Source organism: Triticum aestivum, chromosome 7B (assembly GCF_018294505.1).
Source record: "Triticum aestivum cultivar Chinese Spring chromosome 7B, IWGSC CS RefSeq v2.1, whole genome shotgun sequence".
Lineage (NCBI taxonomy): Eukaryota > Viridiplantae > Streptophyta > Magnoliopsida > Poales > Poaceae > Triticum > Triticum aestivum.
In genome coordinates this window covers 684,949,237-684,955,914 of record NC_057813.1, presented here as the reverse complement: position 1 = coordinate 684,955,914, position 6,678 = coordinate 684,949,237, and the positions used below count along the sequence as shown (strand labels likewise).

At 40.9% G+C, this 6,678-nt stretch overlaps 1 long non-coding RNA gene across 1 annotated transcript; it reads left to right on the top strand.

The window, feature by feature from the left end:
- The first annotated feature begins 349 nt into the window (after positions 1-349).
- Positions 350-4,361, top strand: LOC123159714 (uncharacterized). The gene is made up of 4 exons (XR_006479856.1): positions 350-704; positions 858-1,018; positions 1,764-4,140; positions 4,243-4,361. It is a non-coding gene; the product is annotated as an uncharacterized lncRNA (long non-coding RNA).
- The last annotated feature ends 2,317 nt before the right edge of the window (positions 4,362-6,678 follow it).

The window sequence follows — 6,678 nt, the reverse complement described above, 5'->3', positions numbered from 1 at the left end:
ACTTAATTCAAACATTCCAACACAACTATTTTTGTGTGTGAAAATTTTGACACAACTATCTACTACCACTATAAAAGGCCGAGAGGGTGGAGAACTAAATCATCGTATCCATCGAAACCTACAATCTGATGGTCTACATCCCTCCAGCGTACTAAACGCGTTTTATACTTTAATTAACCACCATGCCATTATCTACTACCACTGTAAAAGCATGAAAGATCCAACTCGCAATCTCAGCCGTCTAATTGTACCATCAGTGGTCTAAATCATCGTTAATGAAAAAACGAATCTTCGTTAACGCTAATATGCACGATCCACCGGTCGCCCCGCCCGCCGCCTCCCCTTCACGCCGCCCCCGCTCAGCCCCGCCTCCGCCCGCTCGCCTCCCTCCCCGCCCCCTCGCGGCCTCGCTGGATCTCCCCGCCGCCTCGCCGGATCTCCCCGCTTCCCCATACATCGCCCTCACCGCACCGGCGCGCTCCTCACTTCCCCGAGCAGGCGACCCAGGCAGCCTCTGCCATTGGAACCACCACCTCATCCTTATGCGAGCCGTCGTCGGAGCCATGACTGTGGGCCGACTTTTGCCGCCGTTGCCGCCGCTGGGATCATCCTACTTGTCCCTCCACGCGCCACCAATACAAGCTGCGGAACCGCTGCCGGCACAGCCCTCAGCCGCATGAAGGAATTGTCGCCACCTCTTACAGGTAAGCAACGAAGCATCTCGCCTCACCAAGTCGCGTCCCGGTGCGCCATCACCAACAACCGAATGAAAACTATTCTCTCTTCATCAAGCTAAGAAATAATTCCTTCATGAACTGATTTTGCTAATGACATGTTGATTTTGCGGTGTACTGAAGTTGATGGCAAGTTGACGACATGTTGATTTTCCGTCGTACTGAACTTGATGGACAAGTTCTTATGTCAACCACAACGAGCGAGAGCAATTTATAGGGCACCAGATTTGCACAGCAAGATCTAACATCGACAGGGTGGATGCATGCACCTTCACCGCCTGCAGGTAACCACTGCTTGCTTGAGTCTCCTTCCTATGTGTGGGTACTGTTTTTGTTACTTGCGTGGATCCACAGACCACAGTGTCTTGGTTGCAAGAACTGCACGAGTAAATGGTGATTGGACAATGTCTTAAGATGACTGACTTTTCTACATGGAAGTAAGTGATTATGCAAATCCAAACTATGTATGTATAAAGGTTTGACACTATTATTAATACCGATTTAGGTAGCATCATTTAGTTCATGCAACTGTAAGGCCATTTTGGCTATCACTACGAGAAATAACACCTATACAGGCTCCACCAGTAAACATCACAATTCATGTGTTGTTTTGGAAATTGATATGACAACAGTATGCTCCTCAACCTTGTAATCCTATGTTATGGGGGAAGAACAATTTTCAGTTATTTTCATGACTACACATTTGATGTTTTCTGTTCAATGTTAAATCATAACCATTTGTGTTTTTAAGACATATCTAGACTGCAAAAACTTAACCATTTAGTTTTATGTATGAAAAATTACAATACTTTAATGAAATTCTAGATAGACAAGTTTGTTAAGGTGATTTTCTGTACAAAAAACAGTAAGTATGCAGCCCTAACTTGTTATCTGGATGGTTCAGCATGTGCATATAAGCTTTTGGCCTGCAATCAAGTTTTAAATTAAAAGTTCTGGAAAAATATACATGAAGTTCAGAGTTACTTTCTAAAAGTCTGATGCATCTCAAACTCTATTGCCTTCCTGCAGAGGAAATGGAAAGAGAGGTGGAGCTGGTGCAGGCTTTCCAGGCCGTGGAGGCGGCCGCGCAGAGGTTCTTCGTCACGTACCAACAGGTCGTGGCGGTGGTGTGTGCCACGATGGAGGCGTCGGGCAAACGGGCGCTGTTCGTGCCAGCGTGCTCCACATTCTGGTTTGACATGTATGTTATTTTTCTCAATGAGAACGGTGTTAAATTAGATTACTCAGAATCCCGGTTTTGGCCATGTATGTGCATTTTAAACGTTTGTTTATATATGAACCAAAAACTGAGGTGAGTTGTGATTTCCGAATCTGGTGAGGGAATTAGAAAAACTTAAGATGAAGTAGGAGAGGGTCTTGAAGTATACTGCCATCAACCTGATCGATATGTTCCTCCTTGCATTTGCTCCATTACATGAACTGAAAATCCAGCAATGTTGTAAAAGAGATAAATAGTGAACTTATGGGTTTTCATTTGTAGATGCTTTTGACTGCTATAAGTTTCATAAAATATTTTGTCCATCAAACTCTATGTTTCTTATACATGAAAAAAGATATGCAACTGTAGGAAGAAAGAGTACAGTGATTGCTGGAGAGTGGAGACAGTGGAAGAGGGTGGGAACCACATGATCATTGCAGCGCTTTGCTACTTACCATTGTCATGTCGAGGGTGCTCCCGGGTGATTGGCAATGCATGCCAGTTACCATTTGTTGGTTAGGTATTTTTACAAATTGTAATAGAAATGGTATGAGTTCTCAAGCAGGAGCTGGAGCTACTTTTTGTTCGTCAGTTTAATTTTTACTAACCTATAACTTAAGTTGCAACTGCTGTGTCAAGTGGCAGCTGGTGAGCCAGATCAAAAATGGATCGATGAGTGTCAGCATCCTTGGTTCTGAAGCAATTCGTGAAGCGTCTCCGGCCAGAACAATCTGGTGCTTACAGAGTATTGTCTACCTAGAAGCCATGTTGCTATATAAGTATAAACACTGGGACTATCAAGAAGCTGGTGAGTTTCTACCATCCTTCATTGTTAGCATGATTAGACATTCAATATATTTATTCATATTCATATATTTTTTAAATCTATGCGAAGCTCATGTTTAGATACTTGATGCTGACATGTGCACCGAAAATCTAAAATGAACACAATTATTAATGGATGATACTTTGATCAATAATTGCTCTGGCTTCGGTCATGCACTGATTTTGCTATATTCCGTTCTTCTAAAAACAATTCATCACAAAATTTCAGCTGAGCTCCACTGCATCTTATCCCGAATCTCCGTCGATTATTTTTTTCAAAGATTTATTGCATTTATGACTGCCTTGCCGGCCATCATCCCACTCCCCATGGCATGGATGGAGTCTTAGGGCAAAGTTTAGGTGATTATTTGGCAATGCAAAATTAGTACGCTCGTCTAACTTGGCTACCATTGGTGCATTACTTTCTTTGACAACATATTTGGACTTTGCATGAATACAGAAGTGATGGTCGGAGTAATAGCTGTGGAGAAGTAGAGTTGCATTTTAGGATAATGGGTAAAATTGGAGCTATGATTAGTTGTGGGTTTAAGAATTGAGATCTAGAAAATGCATTGTTCATTTACTTCATTTAAACTGGCATGTCACTTGTCACATCCATGGAAATAATTTGCTGAAGAGACAACAAAGTTTAGTTTCAGGTCGTGTCTTCTTTTGTTTCATGGTTGTTTAAACTTTGTGGCGTCGCTGTTCCTGTCGGCCTTCATTAGGTTGATGTACTATTCTCTTCTTAATAATATATTTATACACGGAGCATGTTCATGGAAAAAATGAAATGAGTTTTTGCTACATTTGAGCATTGCATTTTAAAGTAAAGTTTCAGCCATTATTTTCTAGCAGAAATTCAGTGATCTATATGCAAACAATCCCTCTATTTCTAGTAATCTTGTGGGACGTCAGAGAGCAGATGACATGATCACATCCCCAGTAAATGTGTCAATCATACTAAACCATTGACAGTTTCTAATTTTGGATATTGAAATAATGATATTTTCTCGAGTAAAATGAGAATACTGATTAATCCATTTTCTATTTCTGAGCTATCTTGATAATTCTTAGCTATTTTGATGTTTCGCTTGATAGCAATTATTACTTTTTAAGAAGACTTAAGTGTGGGAGACTGTGGTTTCAAATCAGAGAATTGTGTTTCGAGGTTACTAACATACTATTTCATATGAACTTCTTTTTCTTCATTTACATATAGGCCAAGATGTCCTCAATATGCCGCATCTGGAACGTCTAGGAAAAGATTAACCATCTGAAGACTCGGTTATCTGGTTTTATTTTAAATGAACTTGTGTGTGGGGGGAGAGCAATAAATTCGTGCATGAACTACCTGTGTTGGTAAGAATTTAGGTGTTCCTAAAATTGATTAGATGATTAACCTGATCTTGTTAGTCAGCTGGTTGTTACTAACATAGTACACTCTTTTGTTTCCATCGAAAGATAAAATATGCCAGGAATGATGTGTTATCGATAATTTTTGGGTTCACTGAACCACGAGCGAGGTGGGAGGAGAGTCAGGCATATTATTCTGGAGTGGCATATTTTTGGGTTCACTGAAGTAGGAGCCCAATCTGATCGTAGATGCTCTTATCCCCTTAGCGGGAGAGGTTAGGAGAGAGAGAGAGAGCAAATCATAGCTTCTTAACTATACGTGAACGCACATGCATATTTACTAGTAAACATAAGCATGAGAACCAATTGGCGAAGTTGTGCTGACCAGTAAAACAATGATGCCCCTTCTGTTTCATACTAGTTGTCATTGATTTAGTATGAGTACAATTTATTTTTAAATACTCATGACTATAAAGAACATATGGTCACACATTTCACAAAGCTTGCACATTTTCTTCAAATAAATATTTTTTGACTGAAAAATATGTATTTGAAAAAAAGTGCAAGCTTTTTCAAATAAATATTTATGGCTTTCAAAAATGAAATGTACGTGACATGAGGCGCCATGGTCGTGGGCGAGGCAGTGCGGCTCTACAATGGGCTTGCCCACAAAGGGAAGTCAGCAGGCGTCCTTGTCTTTTGGGGTGGGCGGGGTCTCTCTTCCCTTGGCTACAGGGTCTCTTCTCTTCCCACTGCATGATCTGTCGGTGGCGGCCTCGGTAGGTGTGCGGCGATAGCTTCTCTTGGTGTGACGGCACATTAGATGTCGAGGCAGTGACCAGGGGGTGACTCATGGCAACGCTTGGGGTTAGCTATATAGGTGGCTGGCCATCACCATCGACTATGCAACAACGATGGGATGGCGATGGCGTTTGCTTTGCGCACGACGCCTGCTGGTAGATGGTAGCGACGGCCCTGATCTGATTCGGCCCGTTGGGTGGCGACAATTGCCCTGCATCTGGGACGGTGACTCTTGGCCCTGCAGCGGCGATGACTGTATCTTTTTTTTTCGGGGGAGCGATGACTATACCACGGTGATGACAAACACGAGGTGTGCGGAAATCGCGGATTGGCACGAGTGTGACATGTAGATTCTCAGCTTTGTGCATGATGACGATGGATACATGTCATGTAACAGTGATAGTGGTTCGGCCGTGTTTTTTTTTTTTTTTTTTGCATTCTCATTCACTATCCGCACGACCCAGTTTACGGCCTCATTGAAAACGCAGGAATAGGAAAAGTATAGGGTTGGAGTGGCATGCTCATTTGAATCTTATAGGATTAGCAATGAGTGTTTGCTGTCACAGGAAAAACAAAGAAATTGTAAAAAGTGGTTGGAGTGGATGTTAGATTTCCTATGAAATATAGTACAAAAGATTCCATAGAAAAAACCCTATGAGATTTAATCCTATGAATCAAAGGACCAACATAGAAAAAAAATCCTAAGAATTTTAATTCGTCTGAAATCCTATAAAATTCATTTGAATCAAAAGAGCCCTTAGTTTGTTGCGACAGTACTGGGCTGCTGGAGACGGGGAGCTCCCAGGTCATCGCCTCAAGCTCCAGAGAAGAACAAAAGCCTCGTTTCAAGCACGAACCACCACATTGACCGTCGAGTGATGCGGGCATTGATTCACATGTTTAGATTTGAAACTACACATACATAATGTTTTCTCCCTAAAAAAACACATGAATGTTTTTTTTTGCAAATACGTATAGAATAGTCTTAAATGGAAGATTATAAAAACTACTTCCAGACATTTCTAGATATTACTTTATAAGCCGGGACCAATTGTATCCATTACTTAAAATTTGTACCACATTTTGAAAAGATTTGGTCATGTTTATTAAACGAAAATGTCCAGGCTATTCTGAAAAAAATATTAACTCACTTGTATTATACATAAAGATACATTTTGATTATGATGTATAGTACAGTTATCAGTGTATTTCAAAATAGATATTCGTTAAAGTCAAAAAAATATTTACAAATCTGAAAAGATATACATGCATTATAAAAATAACGATAATGTATTTTGAATAAATATTTATTATTTTCTAACAGAAAATGTTTGCATATCTCCAAAATTTCATTTATTAAGGATTGGATATTATTGACTTGCATAGATATCATAGTTGTGGCCTTTAGATCGGGAGTTCTTTTCTTGAGAAATTTTTATACATACGTAAACACTCACGTTATAAACGCAAGCATGCACACAGCACACCCCACCATTGTGGGCAACCCCAAGAATCCGAGCCATCAAATCTGGTATTGAGATTGACGAGGACACCATATGCACCTCGCTATCGACAGAAACGTTGTCGCCAATGAAAGAATATTCTACTACCTTTATGAGATATACAAGCAAACCTAGGGTATGATCCCTGGTGGGCTGAGAGCAGTGGCGGGGCTAGACGGGGATGTTTGGCTGGGCAAACACACCATTTTTCATAGGCAAAATACCCTATTTTTTTGTCTCA